Source organism: Eptatretus burgeri, unplaced genomic scaffold (genome assembly GCF_056783735.1).
Source record: "Eptatretus burgeri isolate ZD-2024b unplaced genomic scaffold, Ebu_testis_v1 Ebu_testis_scaffold_606, whole genome shotgun sequence".
NCBI lineage: Eukaryota > Metazoa > Chordata > Myxini > Myxiniformes > Myxinidae > Eptatretus > Eptatretus burgeri.
This window is the reverse complement of record NW_028222555.1, coordinates 1-15,617: the sequence shown is the minus strand read 5'-3', so window position 1 is coordinate 15,617 and position 15,617 is coordinate 1. Positions and strand designations below refer to the sequence as shown.

General features: G+C 47.6%; 2 pseudogenes across 2 annotated transcripts; one reads left to right on the top strand and one right to left on the bottom strand.

Moving 5' to 3' along the window:
• Positions 1–6,967: 6,967 nt before the first annotated feature.
• Positions 6,968–12,058, top strand: LOC147007131 (histone-binding protein RBBP7-like; annotated as a pseudogene). Its single transcript, XR_015054375.1, has 8 exons — positions 6,968–6,982; positions 7,419–7,569; positions 9,200–9,326; positions 9,589–9,666; positions 10,677–10,753; positions 11,330–11,387; positions 11,493–11,603; positions 11,698–12,058. The product of XR_015054375.1 is annotated as a histone-binding protein RBBP7-like (transcript).
• Positions 12,059–13,554: 1,496 nt separating this feature from the next.
• On the bottom strand, positions 13,555–15,611 carry LOC147007130 (uncharacterized; annotated as a pseudogene). Its single transcript, XR_015054377.1, has 3 exons — positions 14,628–15,611; positions 14,401–14,532; positions 13,555–14,303 (listed from the first exon to the last, which is right to left on the bottom strand). The product of XR_015054377.1 is annotated as an uncharacterized LOC147007130 (transcript).
• Between the last annotated feature and the right edge of the window lie 6 nt (positions 15,612–15,617).

Below are 15,617 nucleotides of genomic sequence, written 5' to 3'. Positions count from 1 at the left end.
CGGAGTGGCGACCTCTCCAGGATTGTTCTGTCGGAGTGGCGACCTCTCCAGGATTGTTCTGTCGGAGTGGCGACCTCTCCAGGATTGTTTTGTCAGAGTGGCGACCTCTCCAGGATTGTTTTGTCAGAGTGGCGACCTCTCCAGGATTGTTCTGTCGGAGTGGCGACCTCTCCAGGATTGTTCTGTCGGAGTGGCGACCTCTCCAGGATTGTTTTGTCAGAGTGGCGACCTCTCCAGGATTGTTCATGGGTTCACGACCTCCTCGTGGATGATGAAAGTTCTCAAACAGCTCGACAGAGACAGGCTCGGTGGAGACGGAATCGGCGGATGGCTGGTGGGCACTCGATCTGGATGGCTGTTGGCTTGCACAACCTTCATCACCCATGAACTACGAAAGTTTGTTCATGACATGAGAAAAATCGGAGTCTCAGGGGGTGCGGTTGCCCCCCCAAAATATATACTTCCTTTCTTCTCCAAAACTACACGCACATTTTCGATGAAACTTGACCACAATCTTCATCGCCCGTGATGTACCAAAGCTTTTTCACACCATCAAAAAAATCGAGGTCTAAGGGGGTCTCCGGGATAAGGGTGGGGGGCGGTGGTTGCCCCCCAAAAATAATCATTTGCTTTCTTCTCAGAAACTACACAAGCAATTCCGATGAAACTTCGCCACAACCTTCATCACCCGTGATGTACCAAAATTTGTTCATGACATTAAAAAAATCAGGGTCTGCAGTGGTGGTTCCACGGTTCCACCCCAAAATATGTATTTGCTTTCTTCTCGGAAAGTACACACACAAGTTCGATGAAAGTTAACCACGACCTTTATCACCAGTGATTTACCAAAGTTTATTCACAGCATTCAAAAAAAAAAAATCCATCGTATTTCCTTTCTTCAACATTTCATATTTTGTGGGTCATCCATGCCTTCCAGTGGTTCCCTGGTTGTCTTATCCAGCCACTACCAGGTGAGTGCCCAGGTGTATTGACCTTATGTTTTAAAAAATATATATAATCTAAGGATCGTAGTGGAGCTGCCACACACACATGAACGTACAGACGAACAAACAAAGACTGTTGGACAAGACAGTCACTGAGCTTGGCAGAAGTGCGTCACTTCCGGGGGCACTGTGAACACCAGGGACGTCACAACAATTTTCCCGCCTTTCTCCGCACACTCAGCAGGGCATTTCCTAACGAGGAACTTCCTCCTCCCCATGGATGCCAACCTATGGTATTTTCCATGTTCTTAACCTTTTAAATATTGAGTGTCAAGCAAGGAAGCAACTCGTTCCAATTTTTAACGTCTTTGGTCCGACTCGGCGTTTTGAACGGCCGACCTCCCAGAATCGGAGTGAACGCACTAACCATTAACACCTCCGAATCTGGTCAAGTGTGTGTTGGTCAGAGAGTTTGGGAATTTATTTATAATTTGTTCAAGGTACAGGTGAAACTCACCTACTCTCGTTGAAAGGTACCGTGGAACCTTAAACGGGACAGGGACAGGTATCCCACTGCATGCACCACCAACCCGATTTTTAATGAGATTTCACCCGCCACAAAGCCAAAGGCCATTCAAGGTGGGGTCTATAAGTTTGGCTCCATTGAATATTAAACTCACAAGACAAGCCATTTCCATCAAGATGTAGAAACACTCCCCTCCCCCCCCCTCCGTTCCCTCTACCGTGAAAAACACCGATCAAAATCACACCGTAAACCAGCAACAGCACCTGGTGGAGTGCATCGTCTCGCCTCCTGCACTCATTCTGAACAGAAATTCCATCATTAAATTCCTGTTGTGGTCCACTGCTATTTTGGCCCATATACCCGTATCATCTATGCACCCTATTATGTCCCTTACATTGCTGTTATCGGTGGCTTTGTTGATTATTGATTGATTATTAGGATATTCAATGATCACTTTTGTGCACATTTTGTCTAAATTGTGTCAATGAAGATGAATATGAAAAAAAAAATAAAATGAAAACTATCCTCCCTATGGTTATAATCAACCATATGTATGAAGTTTCGCATTGATCTGTTAAGCAGTTCTGGAGAAGAAGATTTTTTTTGTGTTTTTACTTTCAATACAATATGGCTGCCAGACCAAGTAACTGATGACGTCATCAATTTAATTCTTCACCCACATCCGGTCGCAGATCAGCTTTATGAATTTTCATTTTTTTCGGATAAAGATTTCAATTCAGCCAATTATGCCTGGAATTCCACTTCACCGATGACGTCATTGTTATCACCCTATATACCCCAATCGGGAGTTGATGACGTACGCCAGGTTCCAATTTTTTTCGTTGAGCGCTTTCGGAGAAAATGATGTCCAATTTTTCTTCCTTTAATCCAACATGGCTGCCATACCTTGTGATTTGTGATGTCAGAGATATCAATAACATATTCTCCATGGGGATTCCCTGCTGTGTATAAAGTTTCACATCGATCAGCCAAGCGGTTGCGGAGAGAAAAAAAACAATTAAGCGAAAATATATAGATGTGGACACACACACACACACACACACACACACACACACACACACACACACACACACACACACACACACACACACACACACACACACACACACACACACACACACACATAGACAGTGTTGCCATCGTCCCACAACCCCTTTGGAGTGAGACGAACGAGAACAGCACTCAGTAGAGCTCATACTACCAGGATGACCTTTTTTTGGTGTATACTCAGTCGAGGCTCATGGAAGAGCTAGAACAATGAACATATCAGGATATCACAGGATGCAAAAAGAATGGCAGAGAGAGAGGGGGAAACACCAATGGCAGAGTAGAAGGTCAAGATAGAGGTGAGACATGGACAAACAACGAGTGCGCGGAGGAATGGGGTGGCAAGAGAGGACACATGGGGGGGGGGGAGGGATCTGTTTTGATTCGGATGAAATTTTGCGGACAGGTTGGGTGTGTGACAAGGATGAAGTGATTCGATTTTGGTGAATATCCGAGTCTGAATCCGGATACGAGAATTATTTAATTTTAAAAATGATTCTTCACCATTGAGAGATTGGGCCAAAAACTATATAAAGCACAATATCTCGAAAAGTTATGGACGGATTCGGACAGAACTTGGTGGACAGGTTGGGTGTGTGACAAGGATGAAGTGATTCGATTTTGGTGAAGATTCGAGTCTGAATCCAGATAGGAGAATTATTTAATTTTTTCCCAGTGATTCTTCACCATTGAGAGATTTGGCCAAAAGCGATGTACAGCACGATATCTCAAAATGTCATGGGCCCAACATGTTCTCGTGGATCAGGTATTACGTGGCGGAGGTACGCGCTCCACCGAGTACCCTTCTAGTGTAATATAAGCTCAACATCACCGACAGATTTTTATTTTATTTTTTAAAAAAATGGACCAAGCAGGTGTGTACAGGTGAGTTGAATGGATTACGAATGTCATGTGAAGGATCAACTTGCGCACAGACTCTGCCGGTTGTTTGTTAATCCCGAGGATGTGGAAGCAACAAAACACCATCGATAGGAAATTCTTTCAATGCATTTTAATAATTATATTTTATTTACTAGTGAAGTGTTATCAAAATTGTCTGAAGACGAGTAGTCTATTAACTCGTTTTTGTCTTGTCCTTTCTACGTTCGTTGCAGCTCTTTATTGCCCGTCCGGATGTAGACCACTGCGAGCCTCGAGCGGGCGCGAACAGCTATATGCATTGCAGACACGTGACGACTATCACAACTCCTCCACGCCCCCTCAATGCTCTACGCCAATACACCACACTCCTCCCTCCTAAAAGTATGATAATAAAATGACAAGTATAATGACAAGCATAATTGGCAAAGAATACTACGACATAAAAAAGCAAAGAAGAACAAAATGACATCAACCATGTAAAATCCTCCAAGTACCACGTCACTTGATCTAACCCTGGGGTGATGGTCGGGCTGAGAATCAAACCCCCACGAGACGGCCAAAAAGAAAGCGTGCTTCATCTGCACAACCTGTAACAATAATGCCGTTGTTGTAATCTGGCACATAATACACTCTTCTATTCCCATCACATCATATACCGTGTTGGTGCGAGTGAGTTGAATTCCAAATGCAGTAGACGGGTGCTCGAGTACAGAGTTGCACGACGAAGCCAATGGTGTCAGCAGACCACAATAACAATGGCCGTGTTAAAGATATAAAGAGGGAAGTTTGGGAGCACAGTATAACTATGCAGCAGAAGCGCCCCCAGGCGGCCCATGCTTACACGCTTTCCGGCGAGGTCGAGGTGACACCCCAGGCGAACCTCCCCCGGCACCATCAAATGCCCCCCGGTCGACAAGTTGGCACATCTCCCTCAGACAGGACCGAATCAGGTAAGCACCCCGAGCCTGCAAGCCCCGCGGGCGCCAGCGCGGCTGACCTTGGCGAGATCAGAGGTTTGCGCTCCATGGCGCCCGGCACGTCTGACCTTGGTGAAACCAGGGGTGGTGGTGACGCTGAACAGCGAACCTGCCCCGGCTCCCCGCCATCAACCCGAACCAGGCAATTAGCCGGCTCCATTACCAGCTGTCCCACACCAAAATCGCGCACCAGCGCCAGGCGCAACACCGCCCCTGCCACCGACCCCTTAGGTCGCAGCAAATCCAGCCGAGACTTCAACGCACGTCCACACGGACGATCAGCGTATACTGGATGCACAGAAATGTCATAAAGCAGCAAAAACATCGTTCGCGCAGATGCAAACTCCCCTTTCCGTACAGCGCGTTCCCACAGTATAATGTTAACACATGATGTTGCAGCGAACTGCGGAATGTCATCGAAGACCGGGATCTGGAAGACCTCTTTATGAGCAACGATCGTCTGCAACTTCTTCACATCAGAGAAAGCATTGATCCCAATCAAACACATTTTGCTCACACGCGGACCGTCGGCATTTGCTTTTATAACGCTAAGCTTAATCACTCGTGCTGCGAGAATCAAACACACAACAATTAACAAATCATGAACCACGCTGCGAGCAAGCCTCTTGGTTGTCACGACGTTGAGGCGACTTGTGTGCAGGTCCTCATCTGAACGTTGAAGAGGACACCGTCGATGGTCGCGAACCGCGAACTTCTTGAATGCGACCGGTTCGCTCCAATCCCCCGTTGAAATCACCTGAACGACACGGGCGTGCACTGTATCATGAGCCGACTCCACCGCGACCTGCTTGGCGGTGACCGGCTCATCCTGGACCTGGCCCACTGCCAACACATCAACCCGGTTGGTTGATCCTGACAAAGGTGGACCCTCTGCGCAACGCAAGCGCAAGAGCCCGTCGCAGCTGGCATGCTGCCCGTTGCCCCTGAACCGTATATCGTAGTTGCAGGAAGCAATGAACGGACACCAATGTTGTATCGCCGCGGCCCCTGCCACCGGGACCTCGCCCTCGGGTCTCGAGGGAGGCCCGGGCCCAAACGGAGGTACGGGGCCCGAAGGAGACACAGGCGCACCTGGAGGTACAAACTCCGCAAGAGGAACCTCCTCCCACCGACTCTCTAATCGGCTCAGCACGGGACGTCCAAGGCCACTGGCTGGCGCCGTCCCGTCTTGGTGAATGCGGGCCAACCAGCTCCGACCCAAAAGGGCGGGGACCTCCCCTCGCACCACGAACAGCGAGAGCGCGACCTGCTGACCTTGATGCGCGACCAAGACGTGTGCCCTGCCAACCGCTAGTAGTGCTTCACCGGTATACGTGTGCAACGCGAGGGAAGACCTGAAAAGGCGTAGACCGGGGAGCGCACGAGCGGTGCGCTCGCTTACGATCGACACCGCCGCTCCGGTACCAACTTGAAACACGATCGGCGTTCCATCCACAAAACCTCGCCCAGGCTGCAGGTCTCGACCCGGGACGCAAAAGCGTACGTCATGCACAAAACATCGTACCGGGTGGAGGTCTCGCCCCGTGTCGCTGGGGTTGCCCCGTACCGGCTGCAGATGTCCCTGAGTGTTCAGATGGCCGTCCGACTGGCCGCGTTGCAACGTGTGGCCACGACCCGCACCGAAGACTGTGCGTGCGGCCGTGGGCGCTTGGTACACCGCGCGGACCTCCGGATCACCCGTCATGCTCTGGCCATCGAGGGCCGGGACATCCCTCAGAGTCTGTGCGACGGCCGACGCCGCTTCTGAGTTGAATGTAATGTCCTCGTCCTTTAGCCGTGGCATTGCGGAAACCATTTCCGACTCTTGCAAACCATAAAGAAAACGATCTTCGAGCCCGGCCCGCCGTTCACTCGACATAAATTCGCAGGCGACGGCGAGATGTTCCTCCCGTGCGGAGAAACTCGCGATGCGCCCCCCTAGGCTCCTCGCCAGGTGATCGAACTCGAACCGCGCGAGCTGCGATGATTTTCCCGGCGCTCTGTGCGCCCGACAATCCAATTGTCCCGGCAACGACTCAAAGTCAATGCCGAGGAAAACAGCCACTCTGCACGCGTCGATCCGAAACATGCTCGTCGCCAATGTAATGTCCGGAGGGCAGTGAGGCACGGAGAGTGAGGCACGGAGAGTCGTGAGGGTTGTCGTAACTCGGTTTATTGCCCGTCCGGATGCACACTACCACGAGCCTCTCGCGGGCGCGAACAGCTATATGCATTGCAGACACGTGACTACTATCACAACTCCTCCACGCCCCCTCAACGCTCTACGCCAATACACCACACTCTGAATGGTGTACTCACTAATTATATACCGGGCGGTGTATAAGCTGAACATGTTCATGCTGTGCTGGATGAATTTGATTTTTTTTTTTTTTGGCCCGGTGTTCGATCAAATGTAGAAGTCCAGTTTTTTACAAAGCTGCTGCGAAGGATGTAAATGTATATCCGAGAAATGAAATCGAAAGTCTCACGTTTTATTTTTTTTATCGATTTGGACAAAAAATAATAATAAATAATAATCAGCGATCGTCATTTCCGGAGTTGCTGAGGAAACTTCCTGCTCATGGGTTCGTATTTCAAGCGCGGCTCGTGCTTTCTCCCTCTCGCGGATTCGACCCGCGGTTTGATCCCGACTGGTTTTTCGTGTTATGTGTTTATATTTATATATATTTTTATATATATATGTGTTAATTTTTCACCTTCACCTCCAAACAAGATGGAAGGGGTGTTGTTGGGGAGGACAGGGGGAGGTTTTCCCGACGTTGGGCCTCAAACTGTCATGGCCGACGGCACCGTGAGGCGATTGTCGAATTCGGTTTCTCTCGAAACATTTCATTTCTGTGAACTTTTTATTCATCGTTTACCTCAGCTATTCCTTCACTTGATGCGAATGTTTACAATTTATTTCTTATTTAATCCTTTCATTTATTTATTTAATCCCCTCCCTGAGGGTTCCAGGTTCGAGTTGGGGTTTCGAACCCGGTTGATTTTGCTCGCCCTCAGCAGCTGCTCCGGACGATGCGGCGAAAGAGCGCGTCATCGATCGAGGCCACAACATATGGAAGAAGTACACGCCGTTCCTGTACGACCTGCTCATGCGCCAGGTGTTAGAATGGCCCAGTCTGACCGTACAGTGGCTTCCGGACATGAGCAGGTGATCTTCGTCTCTGTCATTCCACGAGAGCGGCAGAAAGGGTCATGTTATTAAAATCCTCTCTGGGGGTATATATAGATCGCGGTAGATCTGGGCTCGAGACTCAAGAACGTCGGGTTTAAATAGGTAGTCGTGCACGCGGCACCCTGTCGAGCGCATGGACGTTAAACATCCCACGGTGTCCTTCGCGAATAGTGGGCGAGCCATCACCGGCACCCTGCAGGAATTACAAAAACTTTACCCAAACTACTGTCGAACGACAGGCCTGAGCAGCCGGTTCGTGAAAGACTTTGGCAACAACTTCCCCAATCCAATCCCACAAGAACATGGGAATAATTGCGGCCGTTAAAGAAGAAGAAGAAGAAGAAGTTAGTCATTCAATCGGACGTTTTAAGGTGATCACCTGCACGAGGGATTTCCTCCTGTTTGAGGCTGTAAATAAATCTGATTAATTGTTGGGTCAAACGGCTGAAAGCTCATTGCTGCCATAGCAACGGGGCAATTAGCGGTGGTAAGATTGCTGGTGAGGCGGCACGGCACCGGGAAGACGTCTGGGTAGTCGGATGATGTACGTGCGACGAGGAATCTTGGAGGGATTAAAAATGGCAAATCGCCGCCCTCGCGGACATCTGTGAAGTTCTTGTGAAATGTCCGGGATATCGATGAGAATGATTTCAAGTCCACAAGTCGGTTCGATCGCAGGGGAGAAAATAATTAATTCAGCGCCTTCAGGACGTCACGTGTCTCGTCGAGCACGTGCCCCGGCGTACCGATTCATCGTGGGATGTTTTCGCTGCACTTCCTCACCAAGACCGCTGAGGATGTGTCCGTGTGTGTTTTGGACAATTTTTGCCGAATGAAAGTGCCAAACCGGCCCCTGTCGACCCGGCATTGGTGGAACCCCACGTGGACCAGTTAAAATGGACCCGCTTGGTTGTGATCCGTTGCCCGACGAGCGATTTTTGAGTCACCGTTTGCTGTTTGCAGGCCCGAAGGTAAAAATTACACCGTGCATCGACTCGTCCTTGGAACTCATACGACAATGCCTACAGGGCCCACCAATTGTTTGTTCGCGTAGGCACAGCATCTTTCTTCCCCGTGACTATCGTCCGATGCTGCTTGCAGACCATATGCCTGTGGGACATCGGGACGGCACCGCGAGAGGGCAAGATCTTGGACGCGAAGACCGTCTTCACGGGACACACGGCGATTGTCGAGGACGTCAGTTGGCATCCGGAACACAAATCTTTGTTTGGTTCTGTTGCTGATGATCATAAGTTGATGCTGATGTTGCTGTTGATGACATTGGTCACAAAGATAACGCGCTGAGGGTGAGAAATCGTGATGACGTGAGAAGTACGTGTGGGATCTTTGTGAAGGGGTTTGACGATGTGCTTCTGCCGTTTGATGCAGCGTGCTGTGCTTGATGCTTGGATATGTGGAACCAACGCTTGAGCTGCCACGGATACCCTGGACCTGTGGCTCCAACCCTTGTTGCTCGTGCATTGATCTCGCAGGTTGAGAGTAACCTTTACAGAGGTAGTTGTCCAGCTACTGCGTAATAGACCACCTGGATAGCTCCCTCATCGCTTTGTCCCTTCCGACACATTGCCTTTTTTACGTTCTGCAGCTGGGACACTCGCTCCAACGACATCTCGAAGCCGAGCCATTCTTTGGAAGCTCACGCAGCCGAGGTCAACTGCCTTTCCTTCAATCCCTACAGCGAGTTCGCCTTGGTCACAGGCTCTTCTGACCAGGTGGGTTTTTAACCTGGCTACGCCAACTCCTTGGAAACAGCAATGTTGGTTGATTTACCGGGGATAACTCACACTAACATGGTGCTACCCAATTTTACATGGAACAGAAACCACGCTCAGATAACCACCTTGATCGCCAACAATGCTGTCACTGATAATCTGATTATCTTGTCGATAGTCCACCCGTGCCACCATTAATTGTTTTTTTGACCATCCCATTCCCACGCCCGCTCCACGCCAACCATTCCTATGCCGTATGCAGACGGTCGCTCTCTGGGATCTGAGAAACCTGAGCCTGAAGATGCATTCCTTTGAGTCTCACCAGGATTAAGTGTTCCAGGTAATCCGTCGAGCAGCGGCACGACACCCGCGTACAGAACACCACCACACGTAGATTGTATGGATCGTGAATGTGGAGCAAGTGCAGTTAAGATTCGAGCACCACCGGTATGTTGGTTCACCAAAGAGTGGAGATCAAATGTGGGGGCGGGGGGGTGTGAGGGGGGTCAAAATGTTTTTTCCGTTTTTGACGGAAAAACTACGCTCACTGTAGGGACGTAAAATTGTGATTGGTGATCTTTCAATGCGAACTTTACATTAAATTGATAAGTAAGCTGTGACCACATGTCTTCTGTATGCAACACAAGGCTGTGGGGTAGTATCATTGGCTGATGTCAATGTCCTCTGTAGTTAAGAGTCGGAATTTGGAATTTGTTGAGAATTCCAGCAATCATGTGACCACTGGTGTGTTATATATGTTAATTGAAAACCTGTGAAGTGATTTTTTTTATCCACTTTGTGGGTGATTTGCACAACTCATTCCTCCGAAACGAGTTTTGTATTCTTGGAAATGAAGTCGTCATCAGTAAAAAAATGATCCCCAGAGACGAATTGGCATGTTGCTGTTCCAATTTTCGTGTTCCAATTCTCGTGTTCCAATTCTCCATTGGAATTGAACATCAATTTTCTTCGATTCAGGTGCCCATTCCATCAGTGTAAAAACATGGCAGAGACATCATTGGCCTCACACAAAGGGGGAAGGCTCGATAGCAATTTTTGGCCTCGCCCAAAGGGACGGCCCATTGTGAATTGTTGGGCCAGGCCACGTCATTTGCTTCTCCAGAAGGAACAGGCCGGTGATGTCGGTTACGTCACAAGGGACAGGTTATTGTAATGGATTGCATGCGTTGCGCAGATCTACTGTTCGTTTTTTTTAAATATACTTCGACAGGCCGTCTGAGTTGTCACTGCTCTGGGTTGTTTGTTGAAATAGCAATTGTTCAATGGAAATTTGATCATCTTTGTTTGCAACCTGAATTATTCGGTGTGTGTTGCTGTCTGTGATAACAGGTTCACTGGTCCCCACACGCCGAAACCATTCTAGCATCGAGCGGTAATGACCGCAGGCTTAACGTGTGGGATCTAAGGTATGTTTGCTTCTTCGAGGCCAAATATTGAACCATGAGAGGGGAGGCCTTTCTTTAGACTGGCTGAAGGCAGCTGTCCTGTTTGCTCATGATTTGCTTGTCCCTCTTCCATTGTCGTGGGAGGGGTACAAGCTGAAAGAGAGAAGAATGGGTGGATGGGGTTTGAATGTGAAAGACAGGAGTGAGGGAAGAGTACATGATTGTGAATATAATACTCGAGGTGGGGATTGAAGTCCCATCATTTTATAAATCTTCTGCTGATGGCTTCTTGATTGCTGAAAAACAAATAAATTTAAAAGACAGCAGCGCAGCCAATCAGCAAAGTTTGTCGGCTCGTGCTGCGGTGGACATTCGAATTATTTAAATGTCCTTTGTGACGGTTGAAGAAAGAGCTACAGGCTTGAATTTTCCACACTAGAAAGTGAACCTAAACTCAAGGTGAGAGTGCTCAGGTGTGCGAGGCAATCGGAATGTGCGAGTTCGACATGACATTGCGTGAAAGCTTTCTGTGTTTTTTGTTTTTCACGCTCTGCCGGTGTCCTGCTGCCCTGGTTTATTCACCTTGCCTGTTTGCAGAAAAATAGGGGAGCAGCAGTCGGACGTGGACATGGAAGACGGACCACCTGAGCTCTTGGTGAGTGTTACGGGATTTGGCTAAAATTGGTGACGGCGGTTGAAAGGTCGCCTGAGAGGGGAAACAAGGATGCAGGGTAAATTGAGTCGCTGTACCCGTTGGCAGTTTGTGCACGGAGGTCACACGGAAAATATTTCGGAGTTTTCCTGGAACCCCAACAAACCCTGGGTGATCTGCTCGGTTTCCGAAGGGAACATCATGCAAGTGTGGCAGATGGTAAGGAAGCAGTGCTGCCTTCCCCCCACAAGTCTGTCGAAATCATTGTGTTGTGAGCTTTTGGAAATCTATCCCCCCTTGCTTGCTTGTACAGGCTAAAAACATCTACAGCGTCTAAGACGCAGAAGCGGGCGCGGCTGAAGTCGAAGCAAACACCTGAGCAGGAAGATTGGATTTATTTTTATTCAACTTTATGAATGAGCCAAACATTGGTTTTCTTTCTCATCCCCTTTTTTTGCAACAACTGTGTTGGCTTTGTACCATCATGGAATTTAACTTTTGCAAACACAGCAAACACAGGAGGAATTTAACCTCCTCCCAGCATCCAGGGACCTCTGTTTGCTGTGTTGTTTGTTCACTTTATGCTGTAAATGTTGGTCTTGATGCTCTGCTGATCAAACCAGCTCAGTGTTGTTGATGCTTCCAGCCAAGTGAAGTAAACTTATACGATTGCATTGATGGTGTGTAATCTGTGGTCTCTCTCTCTCTCTCTCTCTCTCTCTCTCTCTCTCTCTCTCTCTCTCTCTCTCTCTCTCTCTCTCTCTCTCTCTCTCTCTCTCTCTCTCTCTCTCTTGCTGTTGATCTCGACACTATCTTTACCTGAAGGACGATACGTCAGAGATGGTTAAAACAAATGATGCTGTCGCAACTTAAAAAAAAATAATAATTATACCCCAAAAGGGTGGGTGGGAGGGGAGGGGGATCAGGAGACTAAAAGTGAGCCAACCATTCAAGTCAGGGGTTTGACATGGCTTGAAGTTACTTCTCTAAGTTCTTACCACCTAAGTAACCAAGGCAACCCAAATTTCGACCAAAGCATTAACACCACTCGATGACAGCACTTCTCCAGGAAGACCGTCTGTGGAACGAGCGGTTGCTGAGAGAGACTCAAATGAGATTAGTTACCTGCATAGTCCGTGAGCAGCAGCTGCGGCTGTCTGGACACGTGGCTCGTTTTCCTGACACTCATCCTGCTCACCAGATTCTCTCAGCGAGGGAGTCTCGTGAGTGGAGTCGGCCAATGGGCCGAACACGTGCCTCGAAATTGTAGTAGGTTGATCGGCATCTTAAGGAGATGGGGATGGGCCAGGTATCTGCCTGAGGGATGGCCAGACCGAAGGCCCCTGGAGGACCGGCGGAAAATGGACGTAGCGACGCGCTGCCTCAGCGCATGCTCCCATACCTGACCTGACGGGCCAGGTATCTGCCTGGGGGATGGCCAGACAAAGGCCTCTGGAGTACCGGTGGAAAGTGGACGTAGCGACGCGCTGCCCCAGCGCATGCTCCCATACCTGACCTGACCGAACTTGAACAGCAACATAGTCTGCCTTCAATTTTGTTCCACAATAAAAGCTTTAGAATATACCATTTCCCCTTCATTGTGAAAACCTTTCGAACATCCCGCGTTAACGAAGGAATTTTGCCTTTTTTTTGTAATATTCTTCACCCTCTGTGACGTGTTTCCACACAAGGTCACGGAGAGCTGACCGAACATGTGATGTGACACATTATCGTGACTATCAGTCTGGTTCAGTAGACTTCTTCCATGAGTGAAGCCTCCGATAAACTGTCTTCCTGGTGTTTCACAGGCAGGGTGATTCATGAATGTGTGTGCCGTCCCTCGGATGGACATTAAACGGGAATCCTGGCGACCAGAATTCGTTGGTCGACGTTCAAGATCCCACGATGTCCTTTGTGAAGAGAAGGCAAGCCATCACCGGCATCATGGCCAAATTACAAAATCCTATCATAATAGACAGGTCTCTGCCAGGCAAAAACTGCCCTTTTTTCCAGTCAAGGTTTTCTCTGCTGATTTATGTACTTTGGAACATACTCTTTCAAATAAGCTTCTGGGCCATCCTGAATTTTACCGCAAATCCAATATGGCAGCCAAAATCCAATATGGCTGCCCCAGATATTTCAATGCACAGCAAACTTTTTTCTGGTGCATTTTACACGCCATAAATGTATTACCAACAGATAGAAACATGATGACAAACTACACAAATATCATATTGGAATTGTTCTATGACGTCTCCTTGACGTTGAAATGACGTCATAGTCGACCGATCGATATCAGAAATTCAATGCACTGCAAACTTTTTCTGGTGCATTTTACACCCCATAAATGTATTACCAACAGATAGAAACATGTCACTAAACTACCAGAATAACCCTTTATTTCTATTCTGTGACGTCTCCTTGACGTCAAAATGACGTCATAGCAATGCGATAGCCCCCATAATTTCAAATTTTATCAAACTTTTTATTTTGAATGAATTAAAATCGGATAGAAATGTGGTATTCTAATCACTGGTCCATAAATTTTCAATGACAGCAAAATGACGTCATATTAGGTACAGCGACCTCTCCTCGCTGTGCCATACTAGATTTCAATGTCAGAGAAGCTATTTGGGATTAGTCCAACAAATACACGAATTGAAATGTATTTCTATTCCCTGTCAATGATCCCAGATGCTTAGTTATTGTTTTAAAAAGTCACAGTTCTAAAAGCACAGAAGCTTTTCAATTCTCAGTCACTAAGGTCTATATCGCTGTCTTCACTCTCGAAGTCAGAATCAAGTCCGCAGTTATCTGAAGAACATTCTTCCATGTCATCATCAGTTTCAGAACTTTCTCCATCTCCTTCGTATTCCTCGTCACTTCCTGATTCTTCAGCTGTTTCCTTGGCACCATCTCCTATAAAAGAATGAGCAAAATTTTATCCAGGATTCAGAAATAGGAAATCATACAAAAAGTAACATTTTGATTAAATGGACACTTCTGAATTACTTACCATGGATTTTAATCCTGTCGGTAATGCCAGTAAAATTTTCCGAGTTGCTTGTAGTCTTCCTCTTTCTTTGTGGAGGCGGCTTTCCTCCTTCTGTGAGGACATCGGCATCTCTGGCACTCTCAATGTGACCCTCTGCAAAATTAAATTTGGATAATATGAAGGATGCACAAACCCACAACATTGAAATGAGATTAAATCATCACTTTAGGGATATTCTGAGATTTTACCTGGCTTTTTTCTTTTTCCACAATAGACCTCTCTGTCTTCTGATTCTCTGCTGGTAGTCCTGTCTATCTTCTTCCGTCGAAGCTGGCTTCTCTCTTCTGTTGTTGAATCATCTTCATCGGCATCATAGTCAGTAAGACCTGCAAGAGGAACATCGACTATTTACTTCAAATTAATTTAACCATGGTTGGACCAATTATGAGCAACTTATATTGGGATGAATTGCATTGTTTAGAGATCCAAAGAAGTTAAGTAATACCTTGAATTCGTCTTTTCCTGCTCTTTGTCTTTGCCAGTGTTGGAGGTAGTTGTGGACAGGTGAACCATACTGGTTTAATACCATCCTCAGTAGTTTCCCATCCTCTGTCAGTGATGGAAGGATATTCGATATTTTGCCCGAGACACTGGTTCCATAGCCATGCCTGCAGGTCACTTCGTTTGAGATGCTGTTTGGTGCTATTCTCGTCTGGAAGGATGCTGCAACTAGATTTCACCTTCTGGCTGTTTACATTCTGATCCTTGTCCCAACAAAGCTTTCTTGTTCCGTTCCAGAGTACATGCAAGTTCTGAAGAAGCTTTTAGCACTCTCGACATCTTGAACAGATTGGTCGGATCTGCCCAGCTGCGAAAGTGGATGGCACTTTTCCTGTTTCAACATTTTCTTCCATGGCTTGACCTTGCCAATGCGAAATGGCAATGATGTTGTGTCACATCCTGTGATGCTGTGATATGCCGGAAGAATTTTGTACACACCGTCTCCATAATGATTTGTTAGTTTCTTCACAATAACATAACGATGGACAATCTTCATAAAACCAGTCATGTGGTGGTTTACAGATGGAATAGGCATAGCTCAGGAGGACCAGTACGTCTGTGCCAGTAGCTCTGATGATAACAGGATCTTCAGACTTGCTTGCATGAAGAACAAGCCGGGTGTCAGCTTCATGATGGTTGCAGGATTCGAGCTTTTGAACATCAGTTCGTGTGATCAG